Below are 22352 nucleotides of genomic sequence, written 5' to 3' on the forward strand. Positions count from 1 at the left end.
CCTGCCCTGACTGCCTGTTCCTGGATTGCATTTATTGTCTGCTGCCTGCCCTGAACTCTGCCTACTCCTGGATTACACTTATTGTCCGTTTCCTGCCCTGACTTCTGCTTGTTCCTGAATTATGCTTACTGTCTGCCCTGACCACTGTCCGTGGATTATGCTTATTGTCTTCTGCCTACACATAACTAAACTGCCTGGAGTAGGCTTCCTTTCTGCAGTCTCCCTTGACCTCTGCCTGTTCCAGGATTGTGCTACCGACTGCCACCAACCTTGACCTCTGCCTGCTATGGGACTTCACTAGTGGCTACTCAACTGCTTGAACATCAGTCCATGCCTGACTCTTTCATGAACCACAGGTACTCCCTTACAATATCTTTACTCCCTCTCTACTACCACGTGGCCACCAACTATAGCATTGTGTATCAAGTCCTGAGGGCAACCAAGTACCGGTAAGCCTGCTTGCCTTAAAGAACCCGGGGCTGCCACCAGTGAAACTACATTAACCAGCTAGACTTACAGTGCTTGATACCTGCGCATGGAACATGGCACTTCCGTAGACAGGAGAGTCTGCAGGGGTCACTTTGTGGCAGTCACCCCATGCTCTTTCCTTTTCATCGCCTCCTAAAACAGCTCCAGCCTATGAGTAGGTGAGATTGCCTGCCACACAATACGGAAATCCTCCAGACAGTTATATAACTGTAACTTTCACTATATTGGCATTAAGAGTCGCATAACCATTGCTATAAACCCGTAAGAATAATCCATTTCAATTTACAACATTGGAGTGCCATTTAATAAGCCTCCCTTTATCTACATAGAAGAAGTGGAGGATTTATGCTTGGCTGATTGTTACTCTGTTTTATTGGTGTACGCGATATTAATTAGTTCACTAAGACCAATTACAAAACACTTTATCACCTCCTGCATGTGCTTTTTATGCCTACGTGAGGTCCTTGGCTGCCAACAAACACAATAACCATATTGTCCACCGAGTAAAGAAATGTATTTGATTATTTTTTTTTCTATCTTTTTTTGGAACATTTTCAATGTTTGCCAAGAAATTCTGTTTTTAATAGCCTAAGCTTAGTCAAAAAGGGTTTTAAAAAAAAAAATCAGCACAAGGGACACGACTTAAAGTCAATGCAATGTGTCCTTTGTGCTAACGGCTAGAGATTTATATTAAAACATTTTAATAAAGCCATAGGACCAGTCATGTGCCCTCACAAGAGTTGAAATCTTCCTCCTCCCATCCCCCCATACCACGCAGCCATAATCTTCAGGTGTCGGTTAATAGAGGGACTCACCAAGAGTGCCAAATATACCCATTCTTTCTGCGCCCCTTTGCCATTTTTAGAAGCGGTACTGCAGCTTCTACAATATGAATGGAAGACAGGCCGATTGAATGAAAGGTCCCCCTCTTCCACTCATAGAGCACTTTTCATTTATGGAAACAATACTACATTTTCTATAAATAGAAGAGGGGGCAAAAAGGACGAGCATAATCGACACTCTTGATGAGTTTCATGTGACAGGTCCCTCAGCTCTGTTAACATGCACTGGAAAATCACGGTGGCAGGGAGGAATTGGACAAGGAAGATTTCAACTGAATCTACAGCCATCAGCACAAGGGACACATTGCATTGACTCTTAATGTCCCATGTGCGGTTTTTCTTTTTTTTAAACCTTTATTGCCTAATATTAGGCTGGAACTACAGTATTTTTGAAAAAAGTGTTTGTATTCCCCCACTTTCTACCTACCTACCCTACACTCCAGGTCTGTCCTCCTTGGATCAGTGTCGGCAGTCCTTTCAGAGCAAGACATTTTGCCCTTCTGACCATTTCCAGTGAGCCTAAGCTGCTATTTACACCCACTTTGGTGATCATGGAAGTTGGGCTTGCAGTACTTCAGGAAACGAGCGGTGCTCCCAAGTCATACATGAGCATTGCTTAGTCCTAAGAAGATTGTCCAGGAAGAAGCTGTGGTGATGCCAAGATTATGTATGTATAGGTATTAAAACAAAAATACCAGAAGGTGCTTCGAGAGTCAGGGTAATGCAGGTGATCTCCCTTACCCCCAGTCATGCACCCCAAGATGTCCACCATTTATGTTTTAAATCTGAAGCCTAATCTTAACTCTTTTCTGTTTTGTCCTCTGATCCCTTTTCACTTTTTTTATAAGGGGTAAAGCATGGGTGCTCAACCTGTCATCATGCCTTGCAATGCCTTATGGGTAATTTTGCAACAGCTGGAGGGACAGAGGTTGAGCACCCATGGGCTAAAGTCTTTAAAACCAAGCCCTGATCCTAGAGCCAAGAATCCTTCTCTAAAAAAAAGGACTCCAAATCCGAAGCCTAATCTTAAACCTATTCTGTTTTGTCTGCCTTTGAGAGTCATGCTTGTAACTGTGAGCCTCGCAATGCCTCATGAGTAATTTTGCAACACCTGGAGGGCCAGAGGTTGAGCACCCGTGGGCTAAAGTCTTTAAAACCAAGCCAAGCCAAGACCCTAGAGCCAAAAGTCCTTCTCCAAAGACAAGGACTCCAAATCTGAAGCCTATTCCGTTTCGTCTGTCTTTGGGAGTCATGCTTGTAACTATGAGCCTTGCAATGCCTCAGGAGTCATTTTGTAAAGCCTCATACACACGATAGGACTTTGTACAAACTTTCCCTTGGATTTTTGTACAAAGGGCGTCGGCCCTGAACTTGTATTGCATACACACAGCAGGACTTTTTCAGCCAACTTTCACCAAATCACATGGTTTTTCTGCTCTTTACTGCCACCTTTGGTCAACTTCTGTATTGTTGTCTGATCTTTTGCATTGGTTCTGAGCATGCCTGTTTGTACTTTGTACAAAAGTCCTATGGTTTTCTGTACACACGATCAGACTTTGCTCCATCGGACTTTTGTTGCCAGAAAGTTTGTCCGTTCGCACAGCCAACAAAAGTCCGATGAAAACCAAAAAAGTTTGTCCGATGGAGCGTACACACAGTCGGATGTTGCTCCAAAACAGCTAATTTGCATGTTTGTTGTCAAAAAGTCTGATCGTGTGTATGGGCCTTAACACCTGGAGGGCCAGAGGTTGAGCACCCATGGGCTAAAGTCTTTAAAGCCAAGCCAAGCCCCAACCCTACAGCCAAAAGTCCTTCTCCAAAGACAAGGACTCCAAATCTGAAGCCTATTCTGTTTCATCTGTCTTTGGGAGTCATGCTTGTAACTATGAGCCTTGCAATGCCTCATGAGTAATTTTGTAACACCTGGAGGGCCGGAGGTTGAGCACCCATGGGCTAAAGTCTTTAAAGCCAAGCCAAGCCCCAACCCTACAGACAAAAGTCCTTCTCCAAAGACAAGGACTCCAAATCTGAAGCCTATTCTGTTTCATCTGTCTCATCTGTCTTTGGGAGACATGCTTGTAACTGTGAGCCTTGCAATGCCTCATCATGAGTAATTTTGTAACACCTGGAGGGCCAGAGGTTGAGCACCCATGGGCTAAAGTCTTTAAAGCCAAGCCAAGCTCCAACCCTAGAGCCAAATGTCCTTCTCCAAAGACAAGGACTCCAAATCTGAAGCCTATTCTGTTTCATCTGTCTTTGGGAGTCATGCTTGTAACTATGAGCCTTGCAATGCCTCATGAGTAATTTTGCAACAGCTGGAGGGCCGGAGGTTGAGCACCCATGGGCTAAAGTCTTTAAAGCCAAGCCCTGACCCTAGAACCAAGAGTCCTTCTCCAAAGACTAGAACTCCAAATCTGAAGCCTAATCGTAAGCCTATTCTGTTTCGTCTGTCTTTGGGAGCCATGCTTGTAACTGTCAGCCTTCCAATACCCCATGGGTAGTTTCACAACAGCTGGAGGGCCAGAGGTTGAGCGCTCCTGGGGCTAAAGTCTTTAAAGCCAAGCCCTGACCATAGAGCCAAGAGTCCCTCCCCAAAGACAGCAGCTCATTTCCAGTAAGCACATTCCCAATGGACAGGGAGATGGTTAGTTTGCAAGGCTTAGCTTTAAACCTGGCGAAATCAAGATTTTTGTAGCCAACCAAGGTCAGAGAAACTAACGCCACGTATCCTGTGGCAGTGGTCATCAACCCTGTCCTCAGGGCCCACTAACAGGCCAGGTTTTATGTATTACCTTGGGGGAGATACAGACTAAATACTGCAATCACTGAGCAGTAAATTATATCTTTTTTTTTTTTTTAAACATATTTTATTCTGGAAAAGCTCAAAAGTACAGACGAACAGAAATTTCCAACAACAGGTTGAATACAAAAACAGCTGAGTTACAGAGTAATAGGGTGTACATAATATGGAAACATACTGAAAATCACAGGACCAGATCTGCTTAGGAAAAAAAAACCCCGACTAGGTGCTCGTCTGGTGGATAAGCAGACTACGAGCTATCAGGTATGGTCCTAAACATGTTACCCTGAAAGGAATTGTCCCAGGGTTTTCGTGAGGGTCAAGGGACTCATAATATAGTATGATAGGCCAAGCCTTATGAGAACAAGGGGTTAGCGTATGTATTGGGACATTGCAAGGGAAACCTAGGAGGGGATCCACCTAGGATGGGGAGGGCTATGTGTTGTTGGGGGTGTGTGGTGTTTACGAGGGCTAAGATGTGTGAACGTCTGTTTTGGGATGGTCTGAAAGCAGTAAATTATATCACCTGTAATGTATTTCAGTTATCTTGCAAACCTGGCCTGTTAGTGGGCCCTGAAGACAGGGTTGATGACCACTGTCCTGTGGTGTCTGCTCTTAGGCAGAACTTTTACTTTAAAATAGCTGAGGTTTGAAGCTGACAGGTTCACTTTAAGCCTAGTCTTTGGACACCATCCTGTGCTGCCTTATCTGTATCATATTCAGTGATTCTTATTTGTTTCATGATTGCCAAAACAAGCCACGGCACGCACTTGTGATTAAACTTGGCGGCGTCAATCCCAGAAACGTTCCCTACATGAGATGAGAATGAGAACAATCCGTACATGGCACAACCAGCAAACATTAAAAATGTCACAAGTACGTTATCAGGAATAAATGCTGTACCAACAATAAGGTATGGTCTTCCCAATATTCTTGTTTCCCCCTATTTTCCTTCTTTTTTCTTCTTCTGCTGACACTTTTGTGTTTTTGTCTGCAACGCATGCGGTCATCTGTGATTCTTTTGTTCTTTATTTAATGCAAACATGATTTCCCACCAATGGGTTTTCCCAGGCATGTACTGGTCATTGGGACTACCAGGAGTTTCCCGGTGGGCCGATGGCTCAGTGGGCCACTCTGATGTAAGGGGGCTGGTTATGGGCCACTCTGATGTAAGGGGGTGCTGATGGGACATTCTGATGTAAGGGGGTGCTGATGGGATACTCTGATGTAATGGGACACTCTGATGTAAGGGGGCTGGTAATGGGACCCTCTGATGTAAGGGGGTGCTGATGGGACACTCTGTTGTAAGGGGGTTGGTGATGGGACACTCTGTTGTAAGGGGGCTGCTGATGGGACACTCAAAATGTAAGTGGGGCCGGTCTGGATGAAGTCCAGGGCCAAATTTCTGTCCCAGTCCAGCCCTGGGTTTTCCCCCGCTGGAGTGTAATCATGGAATATTCCACCCCTGCTAATACTTTTTTAACATCTAATACAACCGGAAAAAAAAGGAAACTGACAATATGGATTCAACAACCCTATTAAAAAGTGAGGGGAAAAAAAAAAGTGAGGGAAAAATAAAACCTACATGTTCTATTTTCAGACAGTGAGATCCGTTCTCTTTATTTGCGAACTGTAGAACCTTGTTTGTGTCTTGAAGAAGCCTAATGGTGAAACGTGTTGATACACAAGGGCTATGTATTATTATACATGATTTTTAACTCTTTTTGAGTGTTCTATTCATGCTATGTACTTTTCAATAAACATTGTAATTTTTTTCATACTTCTTTGTCGTTTCCCATGCCTCTAAAGTCCGACCAAGGTTTACTGGTTTAGTACTCCTTCCCCTTTTTGCAGGACAGTGAGACACAGAATGCCAACAAAAATATCCAGAAAAATGCATTACAAAAAAGTTATAAATTTATTTGCATTTTAATGAGTGAAATGAGTATTTGATCCGCAAGATTTCTAGCTCCCAGGTGTCTTCTATACAGGTAACGAGCTGAGATTAGGAACACCCTCTCAAAACGGAGTGCTCCTAATCTCAGCTTGTTACCTGTATAAAAAGACACCTGTCCACAGAAGCAGTCAGTCAGATTCCAATCTCTCCACCATGGCCGAGACAAAAGAGCTGTCCTAGGATATTAGGGACAAGATTTTAGACCTACACAAGGCTGGAATGGGCTACAAGACCACCCCCAAGCAGGTTGATGAGAGGGTGACAACAGTTGGTGGGATTATTCGCAAATGAAAGAAATACAAAATAACTGTCAATTCTCCCTCGGTCTGGGGGCTCCATGCAAGATCTCACCTTGTGGAGTTTCAATGATCATGAGAACGGTGAGGAGTCAGCCCAGAACTAAACGGGAGAATCTGGTCCATGATCTCAAGGCAGATGGGACCATAGTCACCAAGAACACAACTGGTAACGCACTACGCCGCGTAGTGGTCCCGCTGCTTAAGAAAGCACATGTACAGGCCTTGCTGAAGTTTACCAAGAACATCTGAATGATTCAGAGGAGAACTGAGTTGTGGTCAGATGAGACCAAAATCCAGGTCTTTGGCATCAACTCAACTTGCAGTGTTTGGAGGAGGAGGAGAAATGCTGCCTATGACTCCAAGAACACCATCCCCCACCGTCAAACATGGAGGTGGAAACATTAAGCTTTGGGGGTGTTTTTCTGCTAAGAGGACAGGACAGCTTCACCGCATCAAAGGGACGATAGGTGGGGCCCATGTACTATCAAATCTTGGGCGAGAACCTCATTCCCTCAGCTAGGGCATTGAAAATGGGTCATGGATGGGACTTCAAGCATGACAATGACCCAAAACATACAACCAAATAACAATTTTTTTACAAAGTTGTCTTTTTTTTTTTTTTGTTTATAGCGCAAAAAATAAAAACCACAGAGGTGATCAAATACCAACAAAAGAAAGCTCTATTAATGGGGGAAAAAAAAGGACATCAATTTTATTTGGGTACAATGTTGCACGACGTGCAATTGTCAGTTAAATTAGCGCAGTGCCATATCGTAAAAATGGCCTGGTCATGAAGCAGGGTAAATCTTCCAGAGCTGAAGCAGTTCAGAGTAGACATGTGCATTTCGTTTCGTTCCGATTCGAAATTCGGACGAATTTTCAATATTCGGACATTCAGATGCATCCGAATTACCGAATTACAATGCTAACGAATTCAACCGAATTCGGCCGAAATTCGACTCCGACTACCGAATTTGAAATGATTTCAATATGATTCGACATTATTTCAACCGCATTCGAAAATATTTTGTGACCCGACTTTAGGGCCATGTATCTTGGGGTCACTTATAGCTAGAAACCCCATATTTGGTATACAAACACAATAGTACTGGCACTACAACATATCCAAATTTGGAGTTTCTAGCACCAAGTGATCCCTAGATACGTGGCCCCCAAATTCGCTTCACAAAATGTCAAGCACTTTTCTGCAGGAGAGAATAACATTTTGCGACCCGATTTTGGGGCCACATATCTCGGCGTCACTTATAGCTAGAAACCCCATATTTGGTATGCAAACACAATAGTACTAGCACTACAACATATCCAAATTAGGAGTTTCTAGCACCAAGTGATCCCGAGATACGTGGCCCCCAAATTCGGGTCACAAAATGTCAAGCACTTTTCTGCAGGAGAGAATAACATTTTGCGACCCGATTTTGGGGCCACATATCTCGGGGTCACTTATAGCTAGAAACCCTAAATTTGGTATACAAACACAATAGTACTAGCACTACAACATATCCAAATTTGGAGTTTCTAGCACCAAGCGACCCCGAGATACATGGCCCTAAATTCGGGTCACAAAATATTTTCGAATGCGGTTGAAATAATGTCGAATCATGTTGAAATCATTTTGAATCCGGTAGAAATATTTTCGAATTTGGTTGAAATATTTTCGATTGTGGCCGATTTTTCGAATTCGGTAGAAAACTAAATGAAATCCGAAAACAAATTTAAGGAAGTTAACGAATATAACTAAACGAAATTAATGGATTAAATTATAACGAAACAAAACTAAACAAATTTTTTTCCTTTTGCACATGTCTAGTTCACAGTACAAAAATATACTGTATCTCATAAAATCAAATAATTTCATTATTCATCCAGTTATAATCATCCACAAAAAACAACAGACAACATACTGCTTGGCTCAAGGGATGACTTTCAATAGATCGCAGCTCTGCTACGCACGAAACCCTGACCCAGAATCAGTCCTCCCCGGAGTCGAACATATTGGTGTCATTTTCTACTTAGTGGGGTGTGATTGAGCCTGAGGCCCGTTGGGGCTCGGCCCGATTCAACCCCCGGGCTATATATAAAGAATATCTTCTGATACATTGTATTTGCATCATTATCCTCAATTTACTGAATAGGATCTCCTAGGAGAATGTCGGAGCAGCATATGGGAAACATAACCTGATACAAATTAACTCCATATCCCAATTATACAAACATAACAGCCATCTGTGGGAGATTAAACCCTCCACTTGAGGTAAAGGCTCAACTATGAACTGCAGCTAAGTAGTTCCAGGGACAGAGCAGCCCCATCCAGAACCAACCCCATTGAGAATGGTCCGGAAAGAAATATTACAACTTCCCATGGCAGCTCACTCAGCATGCTGCCTTGGGATGTCGTAATATTTCATTTTAGACCATAGTTGGACCTTTACCTCAAGTGGAGGGTTTATTCTCCCACAGATGGCTGTCTACACCTCAACCAATTAAGTTGATGTCTTGGACCCATCGAAAGAGGCTCCATTTAGCCACCCACAATTCTTTCTATTATTCTCCCAGTTTATGGACTATCCTTGGGCAACATCGGATTTTCTTCTTTCCTCTCTCCCCCTGAATGTGATTGCCACATGCACATTGAGTTACATTGCTGTTTAAGATCTCCTGAGGAAGCCCCAAAATGTGAAATGCGTTGGAACCTATTCCCTGTCTTTACTAAACATATGTACCGCCAAAAAATTTATTCATTTTCGTTTCATACATTTTTTGGGTGTTTTTTTTTTTTCATTTTTCGGGTCATTTGTAATGATTGCAATTCGTAAATTCCAAAATCCGAAAATGAGAATGAAAATCCGAAAATAAGAAAGAATAACTAATAATAACTAACTACTAAATTATAGGTATAAATATATAACTATATATATATATATATTTCTTTATTTCTTTATTTTTTAAGTGTCCATTTCGGCTTTGGTTTTCGGTCCAGGCTTTTCATTTTGGTGCACCACTAGTTATAAAGTCTCAGGGCCAGCTCTCTTTTGCCCCCTGCAGGAGGGAGGAGAAATCGGAATTATCTCTCCAGCAGAAGCCAGCCGCCGCTCCTTCTGACAGGAGTGACATTGCAGTTACTCCCGTCAAAAGAGGAGCGGCACAATCGGCCAAATTGCCAGTGCACTCCCTGCCAACACAATGCTCAGTCCTATGCCCCCTGTTCTGGCCCTGATCATGGGGCCCCCTTGCACCTCGGCAGTGCTCAGGTGTACCCAGCATTAAGACAGCCCTTGTTTTGCGCTTGCAGCCAGTGAGACCCAGAAGAGTCACAAATAATCACACACCACTCTGATGTTTACAGAGAAGCCAACAAACTAGGATTTACCTGGACCTCGCTAGCAACCTGTTCTTGTAGGGTGCTAGACCCATTTCCTGTTGGGTTTCACCGGGGCTTTTTTTCTCAGAGTATAGGTGCAGGAACTCCCCCTTTCCGAGTCGCCCCTTTTTCTCCGTCCCTGCCCACCTCCGAGCACCGTTCCTTGGTTCCCCCCCCCCTACCCACCCCACAGCATCAATATACTATGCAGCATACCCCAGAACCCCTTACCATTATACATGGTCAGTGCTGGAGGTGCCGGAACTGCATTACCCCGCGTTACTGCTGAAAAAAAAAGCCCCGTGTTTCACTAAGCCAGGGTCGGTAATCCTGACTCATGAACTGGGTGTCACGAACACTAAAATCAGGATATTACTAGTCTGGGGACTGCCATTCGGCATATCTCCAGCTCGTTCCAAGTCAAGAAGTTAAGAATTACTGCATAATTCAATTTAGACAATCTAAACCCCCCCCCCCCCCTTCATCTCAACCTGTACACAGATTATCATTCAGCCCAGAGCTCTTCTCATATAATGAAGTGACTAGGTACAGTAAATAAAATAATTCCTTTCTCTGTGCCCCAGGAACCCGTCTCTATATCATTGCATTCAGGCACTGATGAGCTCTATAAAGGAGGGGGTCGTATATTTCTCAAGCAGCGAAACTGTTGCAAAACAGGTTTAATGCTATTAATATATCAGACAGAAGAATAGATGAGGCGCGCGAGGAGGAGACCTCCTCTAGAGTTTTAATAAGACGACTTGAGAGAAAAAGCACATCATTCAGGAGGACAAATGAACCTTGGCGTAAAAATCACAAAACCAAGATGATGTCACGGCGCCCCTGCAATCCGATCAAGCCGTATTACTCTTTTACAATAAAGAGACAAGTTCGGAGCTTTGTGCTCGGGAGTAACGGTTCTTAGAGCGTAATTTGGGTTATTAATCTTCTCGAGTGGTAGGATGGAGAGCAGGAATTGGGTTACCATGAATACTTTGCTATAGTCCTTGCAAAACAGGTCATTAATGAGCTAATTATATCTGAATACTGAAGCACATGAAATAATGCATTCAGCCAGACTGACTTAATAGCAAATATTACTGACGGGGATTGGCAGCCAATTCAAATGGAAGCTGAATCGAAGATGGCCAAGTTGCAACCATGGCTCCATAATAAGGGTCCAGCTGGCTGTTTTATAGGACAGTAAAGGAAATGGTATAGAAATACCAGACTAAGAACTATTTATATTTAAACTAAAGAACAAAGGACAAGTAAAAAAAAAAAAGAAAAGGAAATGTAAAAAAAAGTACTTCAAATGAATTTTATCTTAGATATTCAAAAGAGGTACATGTCTATGCACTGTATGACCAAGTGAATGTGGGCAATTGACCAATACACATACACTATGTGGCCAATATTTGTAAAGCTCCCTCCATATGACAAGTTCAGGTGTCTCTAGTGAAAGGCAAGTCTTGGATTTTTATCATGTGAGCCATTAAAATTATATTTCATGGAAGACCATGCCAAGTTGCCGACTTTTCCACCATTGGAAAGAGGAAGGCGGTTGTACAAGAAAGTTGGTTAGAGTGGGTTGAGCCAAAAAAAAACAGTCTAATAATATAAAATGTTCATAGGGGCTGTTGGAACACCCTACCTTGTGAATGTTCCTCAAACTGACCACATTAATGGTCCGGCCTGAGTCTCAATCCATATCTATCATCATATTAAAAGAAATAATTTTTCTTATTATTAACCCGTACAACGGCAACTCTCCAACTGTAGAAATGCCGGCAACTCAATATGATCATCCATGAAATGTACTTTTATTGGCTCGCATTCTAAAATCCAAAACATACGTCTTGGATTTTAACGTGAGCCAATGAAAGTATATTTCATGAAAGACCATGCCAAGTTGCCAGCTTTTCCACAGTTGGAAAGAGGAAGAAAATTGTGGAGGAAAGTTGGTTAGAGGGGTTTGAGCCAAAAGTATATTTTAATGGAAGAACATGCCAAGTTGCCGGATTTTCCACCGTTGGAAAGAGGAAGACGGTTGTAGAGGACAGTTGGTTAGAAGGGGTTTGAGCCAAAAAAAACAAACTGTTTAATAGAACAAAATGTTCATTGGGACTGTTGGAACACCTTGTGAATGTTCCTCAAAGTGACCACATTAATGGTCCGCCATGAGTCCCAATCCATACTCATAATCATTTTAACGTGAGCCAATGAAAGTATATTTCATGGAAGACCATACCAAGTTGCCAGCTTTTCCACAGTTGGAAAGAGGAAGAAAATTGTGGAGGAAAGTTGGTTAGAGGGGTTTGAGCCAAAAGTATATTTCATGGAAGACCATGCCAAGTTGCCGGCTTTTCCACCGTTGGAAAGAGGAAGACGGTTGTAGAGGAAAATTGGTTAGAAGGGGTTTGAGCCCAAAAAAACAACAACTGTTTAATAAAACAAAATGTTCATTGGGACTGTTGGAACACCTTGTGAATGTTCCTCAAAGTAACCACATTAATGGTCCGCCATGAGTCCCAATCCATACCCATCATCATATTAAGAGAGAAATAATTTTCTTATTATTAACCCGTACAACGGCAACTCTCAAATCGTAGAAACGCCGGCAACTCAATATGATCATCTATGAAATTTACTTTTATTGGCTCGCATGCTAAAATCCAAAACATACGTCTTGGATTTTAACGTGAGCCAATGAAAATATATTTCACGGAAGACCATGCCAAGTTGCCAGCTTTTCCACAGTTGGAAAGAGGAAGAAAACTGTGGAGGAAAGCTGGTTAGAGGGTTTGAGCCAAAAGAACTGTCTAATAGAACAAAATGTTCATTGGGACTGTTGGAACACCCTACCTTGTGAATGTTCCTCAAAGTGACCACATTAATGGTCTGCCATGAGTCCCAATCCATACCTATCATCATATTAAGAGAGAGAAATAATTTTCGTCTTATTAACCCATACAACAGAAACGCCCCAACTGTAAAACAGCCGGTAAGTAATAGGATCAGCCATGAAATTTACGGTTATTGGTTCACATGATCAAATATAAGACGTACGAAAATTTCATGTTCATACCAAGTTGCCAGCTTTTCCACAGCTGGAGAAAGAAAGACAATCATGGAGGAAATAGGGTTATAGGGGTTCGAGCCAAAAAATTGTTCTAATAAAATAAAATATTACTTAGGATTGGAACACCTTGTGAATGTTCCTCAAACTGACCACATTAATGGTCCACCATGAGTCTCAATCCATACCTGTCATCATATTAAAAGGGAGAGTAATAATTTTCCTCTCGTTGTCTTGGATTTTATCATCTGAGCCAATGAAAGTATATCTCATGGAACATCTTACCGAGTTGCCAGTTTTTCCACAGTTGGAAAAAGAAAGACAATTGTGGAGGAAAGTGTCTACATTAATGGTCCACCATGGATCTCAATCCCTACCCGTCATCATATTAAAAGTGAGAGTAATAATTTTCCTCTCGTTGTCTTGGATTTTATCATCTGAGCCAATGAAAGTATATCTCATGGAACATCTTACCGAGTTGCCGGTTTTTCCACAGTTGGAAAAAGAAAGACAATTGTGGAGGAACGCTTCTACATTAATGGTCCACCATGGATCTCAATCCCTACCCGTCATCATATTAAAAGTGAGAGTAATAATTTTCCTCTCGTTGTCTTGGATTTTATCATCTGAGCCAATGAAAGTATATCTCATGGAACATCTTACCGAGTTGCCGGTTTTTCCACAGTTGGAAAAAGAAAGACAATTGTGGAGGAATGCTTCTACATTATTGGTCCACCATGGATCTCAATCCCTACCCATCATCATATTAAAAGTGAGAGTAATAATTTTCCTCTCATTGTCTTGGATTTTATCATCTGAGCCAATGAAAGTATATCTCATGGAACATCTTACCGAGTTGCCGGTTTTTCCACAGTTGGAAAAAGAAAGACAATTGTGGAGGAACGCTTCTACATTAATGGTCCACCATGGATCTCAATCCCTACCCGTCATCATATTAAAAGTGAGAGTAATAATTTTCCTCTCGTTGTCTTGGATTTTACCATCTGAGCCAATGAAAGTATATCTCATGGAACATCTTACAGAGTTGCCGGTTTTTCCACAGTTGGAAAAAGAAAGACAATTGTGGAGGAACGCTTCTACATTAATGGTCCACCATGGATCTCAATCCCTACCCGTCATCATATTAAAAGTGAGAGTAATAATTTTCCTCTCGTTGTCTTGGATTTTACCATCTGAGCCAATGAAAGTATATCTCATGGAACATCTTACAGAGTTGCCGGTTTTTCCACAGTTGGAAAAAGAAAGACAATTGTGGAGGAACGCTTCTACATTAATGGTCCACCATGGATCTCAATCCATACCCGTCATCATATTAAAAGTGAGAGCAATAATTTTCCTCTCGTTGTCTTGGATTTTATCATCTAAGCCAATGAAAGTATATCTCATGGAACATCTTACCGAGTTGCCGGTTTTTCCACAGTTGGAAAAAGAAAGACAATTGTGGAGGAAAGTGTCTACATTAATGGTCCATCATGGATCTCAATCCATACCCGTCATCATATTAAAAGTGAGAGTAATAATTTTCCTCTCGTTGTCTTGGATTTTATCATCTGAGCCAATGAAAGTATATCTCATGGAACATCTTACCGAGTTGCCGGTTTTTCCACAGTTGGAAAAAGAAAGACAATTGTGGAGGAACGCTTCTACATTAATGGTCAACCATGGATCTCAATCCATACCCGTCATCACATTAAAAGTGAGATTAATAATTTTCCTCTCGTTGTCTTGGATTTTATCATCTGAGCCAATGAAAGTATATCTCATGGAACATCTTACCGAGTTGCCGGTTTTTCCACAGTTGGAAAAAGACAATTGAGGAGGAACGCTTCTACGTTAATGGTCCACCATGGATCTCAGTCTATACCCGCCATCATATTAAGCAAAATAAACCATTTTTTTCTCATTAACCCATACAACGGCAACTCTCCAACTGTAAAAAAGCCGGCAACTCAGCATGATCATCTATAAAATTTACTTTTATTGGCTCACGTGATCCAAGATGTACAAAAATGTCATGAAGTTCATACCCGAGTTGCCGTTTTTTTTCACAGCTGGAAAAAGGAAGACATCACGGAGGAAAGTGGGTTAGAGAGGTCTGAGCCAAACAATTGTCTAATAAAACAAAATGTTCATTGGGGCTGTTGGAACACCCTACCTTGCGAATGTTCCTCAAAGTGACTGACCACATTAATGGTCCACCACGAGTCTCGATCCATAACCATCATCATTTTACAAGTCAGAAATAATTTTCTTCTCATCTATTAACAGAGATGAATGCACTTTTTTATGGTTTTAAGGAGGCACAATAAAGCCTCCTAATACAGATGATCAAGTCAAGGTTTGATAAATGTGCTCCATAGGAATTAATTTTCCACAGAGAACGCGGGAGAGCGCCCCCCTCCCCCTCCACCCTGCAGGCCACACCTATCATTCCACGGCTGTATCACCGGCTGCGTGATTGAGTGCTCCTCCCGGACGCATGTGTAACTGAATATGTATTTTGCATAAATAAATATGGAAAGCAGATTTACTGCCACGTGGATCATCTATTTTCTTTCTGGTAGGCAAAGAGTAGAACGATATTCATCATTTATCAAAAAGAGGCCCCTTTGTGACCCAGAAAGGCGAGATCTCTGTGGCTAGATTTACAGGCTATATTTAGCCGCGTTCACGGAAGAGAACATTCACCGCAAGGTAGACTGCGATTAAAGATTCCTATGATACAACGATCGGTAAAATCGCAAAATACAACCAGTTAAAGCACAACTGAAATTTCCAGTTTAAACCTGCTGAAGGCATTTCCAGTGCAGCAAAAATGGTGTACAAAGACTTGCCTGTCCCTCTGCCACCATGCTGCCGAGAAGGAGCCTTGCTTTCTCTCTGGAGGCCGTGGTCTCCCTGCAGAGCTCCAACACACCGCCTGAATCAAAGCTTGAACTCCCCAATCGAGAAATATAATGCTCTCTGTGTAGAAGCAGTGGTCTCTCTGCAGAGGTCCAACACACCTCCAGCTGAGTCAGAGATAGAACTCGCCAATCAGCAAATCTAATGATCTGCATGTAGAAGCAGTGGTCTCCCTGCAGTGGTCCAACACAGCTTCTTCTGAGTCAGGGATAGAGCTCTCCAATCAGCAAATCTATTGTTCTACATGTAGAAGCAGTGGTCTCCCTGCAGACATCCAACAACCCCCTGTCGAGTCAGAGATAGAGCTGTCAAATTTGCCTAGGAACACCCACTCTTCCAGATCAACACTCAGGACCGATCCTGGGCGGGTGTACAGGGTGCACCGCGCCCAGACACCGAAAGCTGAGGCAGCGGGACACAAAAACTCAAGTGGCAGTGGTGTACAAACGGGGGGGGGGGGGGCAGTCCGCCCCACGTGCCACACATTGGGGGGTGTCATCCTGGTGCCCCTGTCAGGGTCCTCCCCCCTCTCCTCCCTTCATTGTGTGTGTCATGCAGAGGGCCGATCTCCCGCTGTGTCAGGGAGCTTGGATCTGAAAAGTTCAGCGGCCGCTGTAACAAAGTCCCGCCTCCTAGACTGGCTCCTGTGATAGGTGGCACAATGATCCAATACCGGGAAATGTAATCAGGTTGACGTGCATCATAGGAGCTGGTCTAGGAGGCGGGACTTATTACAGCGGCTGCCGAACATTTAAGATCCAATCTCCGTGACACAGCGGGAGATCGATGCTCAGTGCGATCCAGGCACTGGTGAGGAGGCATTTGATGGGCACTAGTGAGGCTGCATTTGATGGGTGCTGGTGGGGCTGCATTTGATGGGCACTAATGAGGCTGCATTTGATGGGCACTGGTGAGGCTGCACTGGTGAGGCTGCTTTCGATGGGCACTAATGAGGCTGCATTTGATGGGAACTGATTAGTCTGCATTTGATGGGCACCGGTGAGGCTGCATTTGATGGGCACCGATGGGGCTGCCTTTGATGGGCACCGATGGGGCTGCCTTTGATGGGCACCGATGGGGCTGCCTTTGATGGGCACCGATGGGGCTGCATTTGATGGGCACCGATGAGACTCCCTTTGATGGGCGCCGATGAGACTGCCTTTGATGGGCGCCGATGAGACTGCCTTTGATGGGCGCCGATGAGACTGCATTTGATGGTCACTGATGAGGCTGCATTTGATGAGCATTGGTGAGGCTGCTTTTGATGGGCGCTGATGGGGCTGCTTTTGATGGGCACTGATGGGGCTGCACTGATGAGGCTGTTTTTGATGGACACTGATGAGACTGCATTTGATGGGCACTGGTGAAGCTGCACTGGTGAGGCTGCTTTTGATGGGCACTGATGAGGCTGCATTTGATAGGCACTGGTGAGGCTGCATTTGATGAGCCCTGATGGGGCTGCCTTTGATGGGCACTGATGGGGGTTGCCTTTGATGGGCGCTGATGGGGCTGCCTTTGATGGGCGCTGATGGGGCTGCCTTTGATGGGCGCTGATGGGGCTACACTGATGAGGCTGTTTTTGATGGACACCGATGAAGCTGCACTGGTGAGGCTGCATCTGATGGGCCCTGATGGGGCTGCCTTTGATGGGCCCTGATGGGGCTGCCTTTGATGGGCCCTGATGGGGCTGCCTTTGATGGGCACTGATGGGGCTGCCTTTGATGGGCACTGATGGGGCTGCCTTTGATGGGCCCTGATGGGGCTGCCTTTGATGGGCCCTGATGGGGCTGCCTTTGACTGGCACTGATGGGGCTGCATTTGATGGGCACTGATGTGGCTGCCTTTGATGGGCACTGATGGGGCGGCATTTCATGGGCCCTGATGGGGCTGCATTTCATGGGCACTGATAAGATGAACACGCCCATGTGGGGGTGCCAGAAATATTTCTTCACCCAGGTGTCGGTGACCCTAGGATTTGCCCTGCCGACACCAACCCATCAAGACATTTTGATATTTGCATAACTCTGCCCAAGACACAGCCCACCACTTACATGAGAACTGAGGGCTCTTGAGAAGAGCACTGAGGCCGGGTGCTGTGATGATTTCAGGAAGCTCCATGTACCGCCCCCTCCTGCCGGCCCCGCCCACCAGCCACGATCTGCCTGCACTGCATAGAGAAGCTCAGAGATCCAGTGATGACATCACTTGGTCCAAAATAAGGTTTGCATTAAAAACAGAAAAAGCTTTATTTAAACAATTCATGCCAATGAGAAAGCAAAAGGAGGAACCAGGGAAGGTAAAACGGATTTCGGCTTTAAGGGTTAAGCAAAGCACCTGTGTGAGCAAGCACTGATGGAAGCAGCAGCTCCCGGGCTCAGGTGCCACATATATCAGTTCTGCGACTGTATTCATGGAGGTTGCAGTCATGCAGCGTTCATATGGGGCAGCTTCCGTCGGTGCCCTTGGCTTGGTGACATGGTCTGTGGCGGGACATCCTCTATGTGGTCGGAGATGTGATGCCCGACACTTCCCCCGTGTTCAGATTTCAATTTTTTTCCGACCGCGGGGATCTGTGTGACAACTGGAGGGGGGAGCGGTGACAGCTGTCTCCATGAGCCTCAATCTGTTCTAATATTTCATTAATGGTAACAATTACCACAAAGTCCAATGAGGAATCGCGCTGAGCCTTGAGTGCCGCCTCGACCCCTCACAAGAGCACTCCGCCTCCATCTCTAATCTGCTAAATCTCAACCTCTTCAACAAAAGATTTCCATTTTCTTTACATTTATTAACCACTTCAATGCCCGGGGGGGGGGCACTTATACACCTTCCTGCCCAGGCGCCAATTTTCAGCTTTTAGCGCTGTCGCAATTTGATTGACAATTGCGCGGCCATGCTACACTGTATCCAAACAAATGTTTTATCATTTTGTTCCCGGAAATAGAGCTTTCTTTTGGTGGTATTTGATCACCTCTGGGATTTTTATTTTTTGCTCAACAAATAAAAAAAGACCGAAAATTTTGAAAAAAAATCTGTGTTTCTGTTATATTTTTTTGTAAATATGTAAGTTTTCTTCTTCAATGACGGGCACTGATATGGCTGCACTGACGGGCACTGATAAGGCGACACTGATGGGCACCGATAAGGTGGTACTGATGAGGTGGCACTAACGGGCACTGATAGGTGGCACTGACATGCAGCACTGATGGGCACTCATAGGTGGAACTGATGGGCACTCATAAGCGGCGCTGATGGGCACTGATAGGTGGCGCTGGTATGCAGCACTGATGGGCACTCATAGGCAGCACTGGTGGGCACTGATAGGTGGCACTGCTGTACACTGATGGGTGGCATTGCTGGGCATCACTTTTTATTTTGGTACATGATGGTGCCAGTCAGTGCCCATTTGTGGGCACTGAATGGCACATATTGGGCATCATTTGCACATGTGGATGGCCAAGGGGTACATACCTGGCCATCCACATGTTGCCCACTTCCCTGTTGGTCCAGGTGGCTTCCCTGGTGGTATAATGTGCGCATCTGAGGGGGGCTGCGCTGATAATCAGCGCAGACCGCGCCCCCCCCCCCCCATCAGGAGAGCCACCGATCGTCTCTCCTCTACTTGCGTCTGTCAGACGCGAGTGAGGAGAAGCCAATCAACGGCTTTTCCTGTTTACATCGTGATCAGCTGTGATTGGACAAGGCTGATCACATGTTAAAGAGCATCCGCCGGTGGAGCGGTGTGTCATTTCAGCTCTTCGCCCCCTTCTTTTCTTTTTCTGAGCTCTCAGGCAAGCTAAATTCAACACTTTGAATGGATGTAAAGAAGAGAATACTGCAGGTAAACAGGTACAACTTAAGTAGGAGAATGTTTTTACTCTCCAGAGGACTGTCACTTCACTGGGTATATGGAAGGGATTACAGCCACTTTAATATCAACCCTGAATCTCTGTGCTTCTCTATACAATGCAGGCAAAGCATTGTAGCCCCCCACCTCAGTACTCCTCTCAAGATCCCTGATGCAAGCCATGGGAGGAGTTATGTAAATATCAAAATGTTAATGGGTGGGTAATCAGTCTGGAGGAAGCAGGCTGTATTTCCAACAGTGCCCCATCATTGGTATCAGCGGGAGGAATAGTGCCCCATCATTGGTGTCAGTGGGAGGAATAGTGCCCCATCATTGGTATCAGCGGGAGGAATAGTGCCCCATCATTGGTGTCAGTGGGAGGAATAGGGCCCCATCATTGGTGTCAGTGGGAGGAAAAGTGCCCCATCATTGGTGTCAGTGGGAGGAATAGGGCCCCATCATTGGTGTCAGTGGGAGGAAAAGTGCCCCATCATTGGTGTCAGTGGGAGGAATAGTGCCCCATCATTGGTGTCAGTGGGAGGAATCGTGTCCCATCATTGGTGTCAGTGGGAGGAACTGTGCCCCATCATTGGTGTCAGTGGGAGGAACAGTGTCCCATCATTGGTCTCAGTGGGAGGAATAGTGCCCCATCATTAGTGTCAGTGGGGGGAATAGTGCCCCATCACTGGTGTCAGTGGGAGGAACTGTGCCCCATCATTGGTGTTAGTGGGAGGAACAGTGTCCCATCATTGGTCTCAGTGGGAGGAATAGTGCCCCATCATTAGTGTCAGTGGGGGGAATAGTGCCCCATCACTGGTGTCAGTGGGAGGAATAGTGTCCCATCACTGGTGTCAGCGGGAGGAACTGTGCCCCATCATTGGTGTCAGTGGGAGGAACAGTGTCCCATCATTGGTCTCAGTGGGAGGAATAGTGCCCCATCATTAGTGTCAGTGGGGGGAATAGTGCCCCATCACTGGTGTCAGTGGGAGGAACTGTGCCCCATCATTGGTGTTAGTGGGAGGAATAGTGCCCCATCATTAGTGTCAGTGGGAGGAATAGTGCCCCATAATTGGTGTCAGTGGGAGGAATAGTGCCCCATCATTGGTGTCAGTGGGAGGAATAGTGCCCCATCATTGGTGTCAGTGGGAGGAATAGTGCCCCATCATTGGTGTCAGTGGGAGGAATAGTGCCCCATCATTGGTGTCAGTGGGAGGAATAGTGCCCCATCATTGGTGTCAGTGGGAGGAATAGTGCCCCATCATTGGTGTCAGTGGGAGGAATAGTGCCCCATCATTGGTGTCAGTGGGAGGAATAGTGCCCCATCATTGGTGTCAGTGGGAGGAATAGTGCCCCATCATTGGTGTCAGTGGGAGGAATAGTGCCCCATCATTGGTGTCAGTGGGAGGAATAGTGCCCGATCATTGGTGTCAGTGGGAGGAACAGTGCCCCATCATTGGTATCAGTGGGAGGAATTGTTCTCCATCATTGGTATCAGTGGGAGGAATAGTGCCCCATCATTGGTGTCAGTGGGAGGAATAGTGCCCCATCATTGGTGTCAGTGGGAGGAATAGTGCCCCATCATTGGTGTCAGTGGGAGAAATAGTGCCCCATAATTGGTGTCAGTGGGAGGAATAGTGCCCCATCATTGGTGTCAGTGGGAGGAATAGTGCCCCATCATTGGTATCAGTGGGAGGAATAGTGCCCCATCATTGGTGTCAGTGGGAGGAATAGTGCCCCATCATTGGTATCAGTGGGAGGAATAGTGCCCCATCATTGGTATCAGTGGGAGGAATAGTGCCCCATCATTGGTATCAGTGGGAGGAATAGTGCCCCATCATTGGTGTCAGTGGGAGGAATAGTGCCCCATCATTGGTATCAGTGGGAGGAATAGTGCCCCATCATTGGTATCAGTGGGAGGAATAGTGCCCCATCATTGGTATCAGTGGGAGGAATAGTGCCCCATCATTGGTGTCAGTGGGAGGAATAGTGCCCCATCATTGGTATCAGTGGGAGGAATAGTGCCCCATCATTAGTGTCAGTGGGAGGAATAGTGCCCCATAATTGGTGTCAGTGGGAGGAATAGTGCCCCATCATTGGTGTCAGTGGGAGGAATAGTGCCCCATCATTGGTGTCAGTGGGAGGAATAGTGCCCCATCATTGGTGTCAGTGGGAGGAATAGTGCCCCATCATTGGTGTCAGTGGGAGGAATAGTGCCCCATCATTGGTGTCAGTGGGAGGAATAGTGCCCCATCATTGGTGTCAGTGGGAGGAATAGTGCCCCATCATTGGTGTCAGTGGGAGGAATAGTGCCCCATCATTGGTGTCAGTGGGAGGAATAGTGCCCCATCATTGGTGTCAGTGGGAGGAATAGTGCCCCATCATTGGTGTCAGTGGGAGGAATAGTGCCCCATCATTGGTGTCAGTGGGAGGAATAGTGCCCCATCATTGGTGTCAGTGGGAGGAATAGTGCCCCATCATTGGTGTCAGTGGGAGGAATAGTGCCCCATCATTGGTGTCAGTGGGAGGAATAGTGCCCCATCATTGGTGTCAGTGGGAGGAATAGTGCCCCATCATTGGTGTCAGTGGGAGGAACAGTGCCCCATCATTGGTATCAGTGGGAGGAATTGTTCTCCATCATTGGTATCAGTGGGAGGAATAGTGCCCCATCATTGGTGTCAGTGGGAGGAATAGTGCCCCATCATTGGTGTCAGTGGGAGGAATAGTGCCCCATCATT

At 45.1% G+C, this 22352-nt stretch overlaps 1 protein-coding gene across 1 annotated transcript in view; it reads right to left on the minus strand.

The window, feature by feature from the left end:
* Positions 1-22352, minus strand: part of IGSF21 (immunoglobin superfamily member 21) — a 674741-nt gene that overhangs the window by 234430 nt on the left and 417959 nt on the right. The window lies entirely within an intron of this gene.

This window comes from Lithobates pipiens, unplaced genomic scaffold, assembly GCF_037356315.1.
Source record: "Lithobates pipiens isolate NorthernLeopardFrog02 unplaced genomic scaffold, aLitPip1_a1.2 Scaffold_27, whole genome shotgun sequence".
Classification (NCBI taxonomy): domain Eukaryota; kingdom Metazoa; phylum Chordata; class Amphibia; order Anura; family Ranidae; genus Lithobates; species Lithobates pipiens.